Genomic DNA, 14,881 nt, shown 5'->3' with positions numbered 1-14,881 from the left:
CGATAACAACCAACTCTTACCAACTAGTGCTCCATTTCTAGCCAATCCCAGTTGATCACATGCTTCTAATAACTAGATGAACACTTCATGAAACCCAGTGAAACCGACAATCCCTAATACTTGAATGATCCCACACTCAAATCTTGAAGTCCAAAAGATAGATGCTCCAACTAACATCTCAGCAACGAGCTACTTCCCTTGGCGTTTCCCTCCGCCAACCAATAACGGTTACTGAACTACTGAATCCTGACAATGCTGAATAACCATCCTGTGGGACCCTGTCCGCAGACCTCCCTCATAATACCCTTCTTCCAAAGGTGCTCCAACAAGTCTCCCGCTCTCAGGCTCTAGAAATCATTCCATTCAGGGTTCGCACCCTGACTCCCTCACCCGCTCAAAAGTCCACAACTGAAATGCAGTAGCTGAAGCAAGCTCTGCCCTACACCGGGCTACAAACCAACCCCAAGACATAGTCTACAATCCCAAAAGTGAAATATGTCGCACCATCAATCCCTACCTCCTAATACAAGAGATCCAAGGTAAACCGGAACTCATATTTACTCATGCCACGTCGACCCACCTGCGCTCACCGGCGCTGAAATACTGTCGCCAATCCATGCGACCAACTGACCCGAGCTGGAACACAACTTGATCCTCGGGTCACAATCCTGCTCACTTCTTCGAGTTCGAAAACTGAAAGGGCACAATCCTTGCCCTAGAAACGACATTCCAATCCTATCAATTAACCATTCTACTTCCAGCTGCATAACTCCAACTGAACATAATCATCACTCCCTTCCGGAGTCCGCGCGACTCGCATTCCGGCCTCGAGCAAAACCCCCGAAGCCTCAAATCCAGTAACTCATGTGCTAGACTCTCCCGCTCCACCCGCAGAATGTAACGCATACAGAATACCTCCATGGTCCCAAGTAACTTCAGTTCTCTGCTCATCAGCATATGTACCAATAACAAGTCCCGGTACTGAAAAGCTCGACCATCTCTACCTCTTGTCGTCGTTACAGCTGTTGAAGCTGTTGCGGCAGCCGTCTCAGCAATGGCTGCATGGCGCTCGACAAATACTCAACCATGACGGTCTTGAAAGACCCAATCATCTCCGGAATCTGTCTCCGAACGATCTCGATCACCTCCTCCCAGACGATCTCCCTAACACGATCCTCTGACAATACTAGCCTATCCTGGCTGCCAGCTCCCGATCCTGACCCGGATCCGGTCTCAAGACGTCTCGTACCCATATTCTGATAATACACCAGAAAGATCTCTGATAACCCATATAATGACAAAGAACCAATTCCCAACCAAACCCTAGGGGTTGTGACTTCCTTGCAACGCGTATGGGTCCTGTGATTTCAGTAGTACGGGCCCATACTACCTTCCACACCTACCCATATTTGTCTCAAGTATCACCACAACACCCTAACAATATACATAACATAACGAGCGCTCAATCCTCACTCCTAGAGGAATGCTAAATATCTCATAACTGGCCTCCCGGCCTCACACAACCCACCCATCCATGAAACTTCCACCAACCCTGCAGCACTAGTGTATGCTAGCCATACATAACGCTGGACCCTATAGACTTTCGAATATCCAATCCTACCCTAAGCTCCCAATCAAACAAGAACAGAACATAAGGCCAAATCAAACATTCTCGGGCTATAAGATCTTAATTATGTATAACCGTGATGCATACACTAAGCAACTACAGTAATGATGTCAATCTCATATAAAGGAAACCCTAGGCTAGCAGGCATCATGTAATCTGGCAATTCTATCATGCAATTCCTGAAGATCCCTAGCCTAGTACTAGCATGTTGTTCTAACATATCACATAATCAAATGATCCATAAGGTATTTTGGGGAATATACGCGAGCTCCGGCTGATCGTACACTTGCATCCTTCTTTTATTATTTTGAAGACATTTTAAGAAAATCGTTTTATAACCTTGTCCTCAGTTTGAGACTGGAGACACATGAGTGTTTCCTCCAATTCACTCAAACCAAGGCTCTGATACCAACTTGTAACACCCAAAAATTCAAGCCAATTTAAAACTTTTTAAAACATTTAAAACCATTAAGTTATTACAGTTTACTTTCAAAATAATTTAAACATCAGAGTATCCCCAGAATCAATCATGAAAATGTAAGGAGGTGCACGATCACGCCTTCGCCTTCCCGCGTTCATCAAAATACCTGAAACAATAATCGATAAATATAAGCTCGAAGGCTTAGTGAGTTACCCCCAAAATACCAATGCCATACAATCATAATCATATCATATAACATATAAGCAAACAGCATGCATAATGAGCCATCAGTCTGACTGGACCGAATCCCGGTTCTCAGTCTATCTCGACCGCTCTCCGAGCCTTCGGCACGTCTGGACAGCCCTCCTCGGGGCCTTCAGCCTATCCGGACCGCTCGTTGGGCCTTCGGCCTGACTAGATTTGCCCGGCTCGGGCCTGCAGTCTACCCGGTCCGCCCAGGGTATCTTGGTCTACTGCACACAGCAGGACCTGCCTCAACCCTTTCCCCAAACCAACAGACATGTGCACATACATATAAACAAGTAAACATGTAGATCTAACAGATCACTAACATGGCAACCATCCTATAACCAGGATACCGATCTAACCGATCTCTAGCATAACAACCATCCTAAACCAGGATGAAATCTAACATAGCAACTATCCTAAACAGGGATGAAATCTAATCATAAAGGGCCGGCCTTGGTGCCATAGACCCTGTTGATATAGTGAGGAGAACTCACCTGGCACTGCTGAAGTCCCGCAGATATAGCTCCAGCTACTGGTTGACAGATCCCCAGACTGTCAACATCAAACAATACCCAATTAATAATTGTGGTCCAAGCCCAAGGTCCAACTCACATTACAAGAACCCAAAAGCCAGTAATGGGCCAAAGCCCAACATATGGCCCGACTTTCCAAATTGGTCCCAGACCTCTACATGGTCTTTCCTTAAGGCTCATCCAATTATTCCAATCCAATTCCCACGGCCCAATATCACATAATCATAAAGGTCCAATTATGGCCCATCTATGGCCCAATTTTCCAAATTGGGCTCAAGTCCTCACATGGGCCTTATCCTAAAACCCATACAATTATTTAGTCCATTTACTTATTCTTGGAAAGCCCATTAATAGTCCAATCACCAAAACCCAATAGAAAGGCCCAACTCAAGGCCCAAGTGAAATTAGGGTTTTCACATGAAATGATGATTAAGGGTAAGTGTTCCTACTTAACCCATTAATGACTTATTCCATTAAGGACTTAATCCATTAAGTCCAACATTGTTTTAGATTAATTTGCCAATAATTATTAATTCCTATTTTAAGTTATCAATTAGTTCCAATGCGGGTCCCGATAATTCCCCAAAGTTAGGGTTTCCAAGACATTAGGGTTTTCCAACCCAATACTAGCCCATTAGCCAATTGGTTGGGCTTTAAGGTCACTTTGGGTCTCATTGGGCCAATTAGGGTTTTATTGGGCCTACTAGGGATTCGTCAGGCCCAATCTGTCCAAACACCCCAAACGAGTCAATACGTAAGCTAGGCACACCACCACCCAACACGGTGGCTGGTGGCGGCAGGAGGCGGCAGCCACCACCTTACGGTGGTGGTTTAGAGTTCTCTAACTATTCCGATCAGTTACAAAATTACAACGCGATATCCAACACACACGACACACACTAAATCACACTCACAGTAAATAAAAACACGCACATCCAACCACCTAGCGGTGGCAGGCGGTGGTAGATGGTGGCAGCCTTGGATTTCAGACCACACAAAACAGACACACCCACAACCGATTTCAAAGTATACTCCAGCCATCCACCTGGTGGCTCACGGTGGCGGCGGCAGCAAGGTTGGTGGCAACAGCAGCGACGACTTGGAGTGGCGGCAGTGACGACGGTCTGAACAAACACCGAGGGAGGAGCAATTTGAACCGGCACACTCTCGTCGGAATAGCCTCGCAGCGCCATCACAGAACCGAGGTCGCTCGCCGGCGGTTTAATCTTCAACGGTTGTAGTGTAGCGGCGTCAGATCCCCACAGAAGCGATGAAGAAAGTGAACGGAGGGTTGTGACATCGGCGGAGAGGGGCTAACGGCTGCTGGACGTGTTCGACTAGCCTCCCCACGACCACAGGGTTCAACTCGGACACTCGCTTCGCCGGTGATGAGAACAGCAGCGGCGCAATCGACGACGTCAATGAAACAGTGGAAGGGTCCAACCATTCGCAGCCCACACGTCGGTGTCCGACTTCCACTCGGTCTTCGGCGTTCACAGCTTCCACGGCGGCTGTTTGCGACTCGACGGAAGGGGGGTTAGTAGCATCGGAGGTCGGAGGAATAAGGGGTGGTGGCGGATGGAGGGAGTTGAATTGAAGTTGGCGACTGCAAAACCCGATTAGGGTTAGGGTTTAGTAGGTGACGGGTTTATATACCCTGATCCCATAAACTTCATTCCATAATAACACTTCTGGTCCCTCCCTATCCCTATTCTTTCAATTTAAGTCACGAGATATGCTTGTATGATATGCATTGTGTATGTTAGTGGTAGTAGTAGCGAATAGTTTTTCCCTGACATCGGTCGTTAGGATCGAAGGGTAGGTCAGTACCCAGATATGCCTGACTGTATGTTTATATCTTGATATTGTATGATAGCAATAGGGGGTGAAATAGTCCCCGGTTACCGGTTGAAAGATACCGATGACAGATACCGGTTGAAAGATACCGATGGCGATTACCGGTTGAAAGATACCGATGGCAGATACCGGTTGAAAGATACCGATGGCAGTTACCGGTTGAAAGATACTGATGATATGATATTGTATGTGGTATGATGGGGGAACTCACTAAGCTTCGTGCTTACAGTTTTAGTTTTGGTTTCAGGTACCTCTTCGTCTAACGCGAAGGACTCGGCGGTGTCGCAGTGCATCACACACACATGGTTTCTGCATTGAGTTTCTGGGATTATACTCTGATTTTCATTACTTTTGATGTTATGGTTTGGGACACGACATTGTGGTTTTTTTTTATAACTTGATGTAATGTTTTGGTAAAATGTTTTACAAAATATTAATTCAAAAACAAAATTTTTGGCCTCGAAATTTAGGATGTTACAAGTTGGTATCAGAGCCTTGGTTTGAGGGATTCGGACACACCCTCGGGGGTGTCTGAACTCAAACCGAGGGCTTGAAAGATTTTTACAAGGAAATGGTTTTTCTAAAATCTAAACTAAAGAGTTTTGAGAAAGAACGAGGTGTGTGATGCGTGCGACCGGCCGAGCTCAAGTAAGTTTTCCCCAAGATACCCATACTTGTTATGTTACGTTACATGTGACATCCCCATTTTCACGGCCAGAAAAGACCGATTTTGTTTATGCTTTATAAAATCAGAGTACCTATTTTAATAAAAGTGTTGCGGAATTTGTTCCCAGAAAAACATGATAAATACGTTATCAAAGCATTTCCTAAGAAATGTATTTTATTCATTTTAAAACATTTGGGATTTCCTCGTCAATACAGAAACATAAGCATAAACAGAACTTACATTCATTTACACTAGTGATCTACATCTCTTTTAAATCTCTCAGTGTAAAGTGGCTTCGTATCGAACCTGTGATACAAATAAGCTTGAGTCGGTCAGGTTGGGAAACCTGGTGAGTAGATAGGGTTTTCAACCCACAATAATATAATTATTATATTCAAACAATTAATCAATCAACCCAATTACCCATCCCCATTATCTTCTTTATTCTATCCTAAGAATCAAATATTCCTCGTTCATTTATTCCTAAGGATTATCCTAAGGAATCGGCACGAAGTTCATCGTTGTCATGGTTTACTCAACAGACACTACGTCTCATAGTCGCCAGGGTTTTAGGCACCAAGTCTGCGTGATCGCCAGGGTTTAGGCACTAAGTCTGCATAGTCGCCAGGGTTTAGGCACCAACTCTGCATGATCGTCCGGGTTTAGGCAATAAGTCTGCATAGTCGCCAGGGTTTAGGCACCAAGTCTGCATGATCGCCAGGGTTTAGGCACTAAGTCTGCATAGTCGTCATGGTTTAGAGTACACCGGCGAACACATCGTTCACAACACCTACAGGTTGCGAGCCTGCTAGTGTTCCACTGGACTGTCTAGAATAGTCTGTGGTTGTCATCCATACTCTGCTGAATGACGGGGAAACACTTGGGTAAAAGGCTTCTCTTATTGTTCACCCCTCACCCTTATCTCATGGTCTATACCACCTCTCATCTCATTATCCAACTCATATTTCATCTACCCATGTTTTACCCAACATATTTTGTAGATATAAAATACATATACAGTTTAAATCAGTTAAAACATGTATAAAATCATACATCCAGCATAGATAGCAAGTATACAGATATTATGCAAACATAGCACGTAGTTTATATAAAATACTTCATATCTATGTGTAAGATGAAAGTAACTATGCACTCACCTGAGAAGGTGGTGACTCGGTACTCGGACAGCACTTCGTTTACTTCAAACACATGCTTTGACAGAACCTAGTATCCTTACCACTAGAGTTTAGTCTAATATTCACCGAGACTAATTAATAGTCTAGCTATTATTACTATTATATAAATGTTAAACAATACTCTTCACCTACTATGTACAGACAGGGGCCAGACATAAAACACCGGAGGGCAGGACCATTTTGGCATATAGCACTTCTGAAATCCAACAACCCTATGCGGCCCTTTAAACCAGATTCTCCGTACCACGAGTAGTTAAAAAGATATTATAACGACACTTATATAACCCATAATAATAGCCCAAATACTCATTATAAGGTCCTAATAACATTACTATATTTAAACATAAAGCTATACTTAAGGTAGGGTAAGCACATCTCACTTACCAGGGGTTTGGCTAGGAGCCAGGCTCTCCAGGGGCAGAACTTCTGAGCCGAAATCTCTTCTTCTCGGAGCCTTCCGGCGCTCCGGGACTCGCCTCTAACAGCTAGGAGGTGCTAGGGAAGGGGGAAGAGGGTTTGGGGGTAATGGGAGAGAAAGAGTATGAAAGGTGTGAGTTTTGGGGGTGATTTATGCCTCTATTTATAGGTTGTCTATGCCGATTCACGTCGTGAGAAAGGGTGCTCACGTCGTGAGCCTTGCGTAGGCTCCAAGGCGAAGTCTGGTGCTGACGCGTGGTGTCGGACGCAGGTAAAACAGTCAATCTTTAAAAATTCATAACTTTCGCATACGAACTCTGTTTTTGTCATTCTTTATATTCACACGTAGGTAAATAAAAGTTCTACAACTTTCCTTTTGACTCCATCGGCTAATTCTCGACCGATTTTAAATTTAATAGTAGGAGGATATTAGACTGTTAAATGACCGCGAAGAATTTGTAACTCCTTCATACGAACTCCGTTTTCGTCTGTCTTTTTATCGTTGAGTTCCTATTAATTATATCTTCAACTCTCATTTAGGTCGCTTAGGCCAAAAACCGCTCGAACTAAAATTCGAGTTTCGGGCCTTGCACTACTATGCCAAATCTTAGAAAAATCATAACTTCCTCATACGAAGTCAGATTTGGGCGTTCTTTTTATGGACGCTCTCGGTTTTACGTATACTATAACTTTTGTTTAGATTACTAAGGCTAAAAAGTCCTCTATCGTAAATTCACTATTTACGTCTCCCGGTGCCGTGTCGGTTTTGCCGAAAAACTTCGACGAGTCATAACTTCTTCGTTATAACTCGGATTTCGGCGTTCTTTATATGTACGGAACCCTTGTAACATATACTAACACTTGGAAAAGATTAATCCTTATAAATAATCTTCCATCAAAAACTCATTTTGATGCTTATTGTCTCTAAATTGACTAGCCCGGATCTACGAGCGTTACATTACATGATTTATGATTTTGAGAACTGCATGCTAGATTAGGGCTAAGGATGTAGGAGGATGCCTTTTATGTCTGATATATGATTCTGAGAACTGCATGCTAGATGAGGGCTAAGGATCTAGGAGGATGCCTTGAATGCCTGATTGTATGAGTTGCATGCTAGGGCTGTCTAGTCAGCAGTAGGATAGCCTGATTAGGTTATGCTTGATGTGGTTACTCAATGCACGAATGCTGCTTGCTTTGTGCTATAGGGGTCTTGGCTAAGTTTAACTAACTAGTGAGCGGATATGTAACAGTATTCGCAAGCTAGTTAGGGAAAGGAAGTAGGGACTCCTAGTGCAGCTGATGGCGGAGAGTAGGTCGGAGGGTGCCCTAGGAAAGCCTAGGATGAGATCAGTTGGAAAGGGATATCGGTAAGGGGACTTGGTGAAGTTGAGGAAATTCTTGAGGAAAGTATGGATAGATGTGGAAGGTAGTATGGGCCCGTACTACTGAAAGGAGAGGATCCGTACTCGAGTCGAGGAGGGTCGAGATGGAACCAGGAAACCAGGGGGAGTGTGTGAGACCTCTCAGGGATATGTATGATCCTGACGTTTATGTGTTTATTTTCAGTATGGCGATTACATGACATGGAGCAGGATCTGGGTCAGGATCAGGGTCAGGCTCGGGCTCGGGCGCGGGATCCGAGCAGGTTGATGACGGGTTACGCGAGTTCTGTCACACCCCCAAACCGGAACGACGGAAACGTTCGGGGACGGAGGACGTCATGTTCAGTATCATAACCATAGTGAAGAAAGCAAACACAACCATCATAAATATAATTTAAAAGGTTACATCGTTTCTAAAAAAATACATGTTTCCAAATAAATTACATATGATGCCAAAATAGTTCAAAAGAAATCTGCGCCTTAGCGTCTTGCCTTCAAAAATCTTGTGGTTACCTGTATTACTGAATACCTGAGAATACAAGTTGTTTTTGAAAGAGTATCAGCATTAAAGCTGGTGAGTTCATAAGCAATTTATAAATGAAAAATGGATGTTGTTCCTTAAAGTTTGTTACAAGTTTGTTTCCAGAAAATCCAATATTTTCTAAAAGGTTTGTTGTGGTCTTAACTGAACCAGGACTTAGTATATGTAAGTAAATCGTCATACTTATGTGTGGTTTTATATTTAAATAAAACTCCTTTTTATGAAATCATTAAATTCCCGTGAACTGTGCGTTTCGTTAATTCCCCATTGAGTTGTTATAACCATACTAAGACTCGAAGACCTCGTACTCGACGTTATTTAAGCGTCAAAATGTTATGACACTTGTCACCCCAGACCTGACGGTCTAGCTGTTGCAAGCAGCTTAGGTGCGGGATTGTCAGACCCAATATAGATCTATACACAACTATCACGCTCTCCCTACAAGAGATTCTGGCTATAACTACAGGACCTTTCTGTTGTACTTAAGAGTACCCTGAAGGTGAATGTCTCACAAATTTATTCATTAACATGTTCACGTAGTTTGTAATGAAATACCCATTTTGTAAATCGATTGTACTACTGTTTCTTTGTTAAACGAGGTGTCCAAACTATACCTATTATAGTTTATCAAGAGTGTTTTATGTTTTAAATGAAACCTTGTTATGCATGGCTTTGTATTTCAATAAAATGACATTGAAAATACTAAGTATAAAATCTTACACACCTTGCTCAACATGTTACAAGGTGTGAATAACTCTTAAACTTGTTTTGACGGTTTTACCCCTAACTGTCACTGTTTTTAGAATATTTATAGAAAAATCATCGTAAGTCAAAAACTGAATCTGTAAACTCGTAGAGTTTGGAAAAGGAGTCTACTATGTTCATAAATTTTCCTATAATTTTTGGTGGTCTCAAACCAGTATGAAAATGTTCATCTTCACAACCTGGTCCGATTTTGTTGCTGCAGTGATAGACAGTTTTGTAAAAATCACCATAAATTGTAGAAAAATCGTATGGAGATGTGCAAGTAGTCATTTTAAAGGTATAAATCTGAGCTATTTGAATATTAAACGGTTTTGAGAAATATTAAGTTTAAGTTGGGTAAAACAGTTCGTGAACAGGTCACAACGTTTCTGTTGTAAGCTGTCAAGTTAAGTTTCAAATATATTTTGGTGTTTTAACTTGTATTCCCCCCCCCCCCTTGAAAACTAAATAAAACTGGAAAATGTAGGGGTATGAACTCACATTGAGTGATTTCTTGAAGAGTGGAAGGTCGAAGACGAGGAGTATCAAGTCAAGATCACTTGATGAACACCTAAAAGTTTGGATGATCCTAAGAACGATTTTTGGTGTTAAAATGTGTGTAGATGATCCAAGTGTGTTATGAAAATATGGAATAACACTTGAGTTTAGCTGAAATACTTACCAAAAAAGTGAAGTAGTAGCTCAAGAATTCCTTCAAAAAAGTGGTTGGAAGTAGAGGGAAAAAGAGGCTCTCAAGAGAGGTAAGAAAGTGTACAAGTTTTGGAAGTGATCAAAGTGAACCAAGAAATCCTCCAGGGATTTCTTTATATAGATGTTGCTGGAGCAATTTGCAAAGTTGAAAGGATGTTTGCCTTGGTTTGTGTGATGTGGATAGGGTTGGACTAATGAGAAGATGACACATGGAGACAAGTGGGCACACTTGACCCACTTGTGGTGTAGAATACTCTTCTTAATGTAAAATAATGATTTATAATTAATAAATCCTTGAGATATGAATAAAATATAAGTTTAGGGAGTTTAAAATGATAAAAATATTAATTTGGTGAAAAATCCCGGTCAAAAACGTCAAAAACGGGCTTAACAGGCGAAAGTTGTCGAAAACCGGACAATAGGAGCGAACCTGCGAGGGTTCGGTTCCTATAGCTGAGGACCGAGAGAGGCAACAAGGGAACCAAAGGAAGGGGCTTGGGCCCGAAGGGAGGAAGGAAGCGAGGCTCAGATCCGAAGGCAGGAGGGAAGCGAAATGGACTGAGGGCTCGGTTCATTTCGGCTGCGAGAGGTTTCGGTCCTAGTTGACTTCGGTTCGGTTCTGAAGGGGACCTTCGGTCCTGAAGAGATGAGTTCGGTTCTGAGAAGCTTTGGTCCTCTTAAGGTGTTTCGCTTCTTAAGGTTTCGCTTCCAAGAGGTTCGGTTCTTAAGAAGGGTTTCGTTCCTAAAGGGCTGTTTTTCACGTAAACTTCTCGTTTCAAGCGGTTTTTGGCCAAGTTAAGGGTCGGGATGACCCGGTTGACTATAGAAAGTTGAGAGAGATTTGGGAGAGATTTGGGAGAGATTTAATTTTAGCCATTATTATTGAATAATCTCGCAATGCAAGGTTCGTGAACCCCGTTATGCTTCGTTTATGATTGTTTTAAGTCCCCAAAAGGGTCCATAGTCGTGTTTTGATGCATTTAACTCCCTTCTTAGGGTTGTACATTGCTAAACACATAAAATATCCGAAAAACTTGAATTCTTGGCATACCAATGCACATTTTTATAGAATAACTTTTATCATACAAGTCCTAGTTAAGTTTGACCGGTTTGACTTGTTGACTTTGACTTTGACTTTGACTTGTTGACTTTGACTTTGACTGGAATTTGACGGTTGTCACAAGTTCATCGCGTCTGAGATCACTAGAGGTATCCTTGAGTCGACCCCTATCATCTTCGGGTCGATCAAGGAGGGGATTATTGAGTTGATGGAGGATCGCCTCCAAGCATTCAGGAGGGACGCGGCGTCCAGCCAGTCGGGTACGCGCACACTGTCCTTCAAGGACTTTAGAGGGAGTGGTGCGCTGGAATTTCATGGGGTGAAGGACGTCATTGCTGCTAGGAGATGGATCGCAGACATCGAGTCTGCGCAGTTGACGAGCTTCTGCCCGGAAGGGTCGAAGGTCCGTTTTGCTGCAGGTTGTTTGAGGGATCGAGCCAGAGATTAGTGGGACTTAGTTGGGGATTCGTTGGGAACCCCAGCCATCGAGGCTATGACTTGGTCAAATTTTGTGACCAAGTTCAGGGCCGAGTTTGCGCCAGCTGTGGAGCTTCAGCAGCTGGCCAGGGAGTTTCTGGATATGAGACAGACTACGGAGACTATGGTGGAGATCACCACCAAGTTCCGGGAGAGGGCTTTGTTGGTATCTCAGTATGCAGGGATGAGGAGATTCGGAAGACCCGCTATCATGATATGTTGAGAGCCGACATTCGGGAGCATGTCAGCTATTCGGCCTGCCCGACCTTGGAGTCCATGATTGCCAGGGCGCGGGAGAGGGAGATTGATTTGGAGCACCTCAGGAAGAGGAAGGCAGAGACTGAGCAGGTTACAGGGGTTTCGGGGAAGAAACCCAAGGGATTCGACGCTAGGTCGAAGGGCCAGCAGGGTCGGGACCGCTGTGGGAAGTGCGGTCGGTTACATGAGGGAGTTTGCCGCACTGGGTCGGGTTCCGGCTGCTATAAGTGCGGCAAGACTGGGCATTTTGGCAGGGATTGTACTGCCCCTGCTCCTACGGTTCAGACATCAGACCTGATTTGCTTTCATTGCAATCAGAGGGGAAATAGGCCAACTGCCCCAGATTGACGACAGCAGCAGCGACGCCAACTCCGACGACTACACGGGTTATGGATGGCCAGAAGGTCAAGTCAGAGGCTCCAGTGGTGAGGAGCCGAGCGTTTCAGTTAACAGCCGAGGAGGCACGCGCCGCACCCGATGTGGTGACGGGTATGATTTCTTCTCTTAGCTCTTTTATGTTATGTCACTGTGATTTTGATATGATATATGTATGCTCTGTTTAGGATCGTTCCATGTGAACGGTATCCCAGTTCAGGTGTTGTTTGATTCGGGTGCTACCCGATCGTTTGTCTCTCTTGCGCTTAGCAAGAAGTTTCCTGAGTCCTCGGGCATGTTGGATTGCCCTCTAGAGGTCGAGATCGCGGACGACCGGTCAGTGCGAGCATCAGAGGTCTTCAGGGACTGTGTTTTGAGATTGTTCGAGGAGCGTTACCTGGTAGACTTGGTTCCCATACCTTAGCGGGGGAACAAGGTTATCATCGGTATGGATTGGCTAAGCCCCAATGGGGCAGTGATCGACTGCGCGCAGCAGTTGGTGAGGATCAGGACCCCAAGTGGGGGAGAGTTGGTGATTCAGGGCGAGAGGCCACATCGAGGACCATCCTTATGTTCAGCAGCAAGAGCTAGGGGCTACCTTCAGCAGGGTTCCGCAGGATTTGTCGCTTATGTTACGGATACCCGGGAGGCGGGTAAGGCGACGGTGGGCGATGTGTCAGTGGTACAAGAGCTTGCGGATGTATTCCCCAAGGAGTTTCATGGGATACCTCCGGAGAGGCAGGTAGAGTTCAGGATCGACCTAGTCCCTGGTGCCGCTCCGATAGCCAAGGCACCGTATCGGTTGGCTCCTCCTGAGATGTAGGATTTGTCTACACAGCTGCAGGAGCTGTTAGACAAGGGATTCATTAGACAGAGCAGTTCACCCTGGGGAGCCCCGATTCTGTTCGTGAAAAACAAGGACGGGTCGTATCGGATGTGTATAGACTATAGGGAGCTAAATAAGGTAACGGTGAAGAACCGTTAGCCACTCCCGAGGATTGATGACCTCTTTGACCAGCTACAGGGAGCGTCTTGGTTCTCCAAGATTGATCTGCGTTCAGGATATCATCAGATGAGGGTCAGAGAGGAGGATGTGCAGAAGACTGCGTTTCAGACACGTTATGGTCACTATGAGTTTGTGGTGATGCCCTTCGGGCTCACCAATGCTCCTGCCACATTCATGGACCTCATGAACCACGTGTGCAGACCGATGTTGGATCGGTCCGTGATAGTTTTCATCGATGACATTTTGGTTTATTCCAAGACGCGAGAGCAGCATGAGGAGTACTTGCGAGAGGTGTTGGATACTTTGAGGAGGGAGAGCTTGTATGCTAAGTTCTCCAAGTGTGAGTTTTGGTTGCGCGAGGTGCAGTTTCTTGGGCACCTTGTCAACCAGGACGGGATTTCGGTTGATCCGGCCAAAGTGGAGGTTGTGATGAGATGGGAGGTTCCGAGGTCTCCATCTGAGATTCGGAGCTTTCTAGGACTGGCGGGATACTATCGGAGATTCATTCAGGACTTCTCCAAGATAGTCGTGCCCCTGACCCGGTTGACAAGGAAAGCCGAGATCTTTCGCTGGGGGCCTGAGCAGCAGGCCGCATTTGAGACGTTGAGACAGATCTTGTGCGAGGCGCCAATCTTAGCCCTGCCAGAGGGCATGGAGGACTTTGTGGTATATTGTGATGTGTCCATCTCCGGCTTGGGCGCGGTATTGATGCAGAGGGGGCATGTTATTGCTTACGCTTCGAGGCAGCTGAAGCCTCACGAGGCGAATTATCCGACGCATGATTTGGAGCTGGGGGTTGTTGTGTTCGCCCTCAAGATTTGGCATCATTACCTCTACGGGGTTCGTTGTACCATTTACACGGACCACAGGAGCCTGAGGTATCTCGTGGATCAGCCAAAACTGAATATGAGGCAGCGTCGGTGGCTCGATGTGGTGAAGGATTATGATTGCGAGATCCTCTACCACCCGGGGAAGGCCAATGTCGTGGCCGACGTGCTTAGCTGCAAGGCAGTGCAGATCAGGGATATCTGTATGAGGATGACGGTTGTGACTCCACTGTTGGAGCGGATTCGGGAGGCCCAGCAGGAGGCCATGAAGGAGGAACACCGTAAGAGCGAGCGTATTGTGGGTCAGGTTTCCTCCTTTGATTATGACAGCCGTGGATTGTTGACGCTACACCGTAGAGTGTGGGTCCCATATCATGGGGGTGTGCGCCAGGTATTGATGGAGGAGGCGCACAAATCCAGGTTTTCTATTCATCCCGGGGCGACGAAGATGTACAGGGATCTTCGTCCTGATTATTGGTGGCCCTGCATGAAGAGGGACATAGCCTAGTTTGTTGAGAGATGCCTGACCT

This window comes from Lactuca virosa, chromosome 3 (genome assembly GCF_052849685.1).
Source record: "Lactuca virosa cultivar CGN04683 chromosome 3, Lactuca_virosa_CGN04683_v6, whole genome shotgun sequence".
NCBI lineage: Eukaryota > Viridiplantae > Streptophyta > Magnoliopsida > Asterales > Asteraceae > Lactuca > Lactuca virosa.
The sequence above is the reverse complement of the archived record's forward strand: the minus strand, read 5'-3'. Positions refer to the sequence as shown.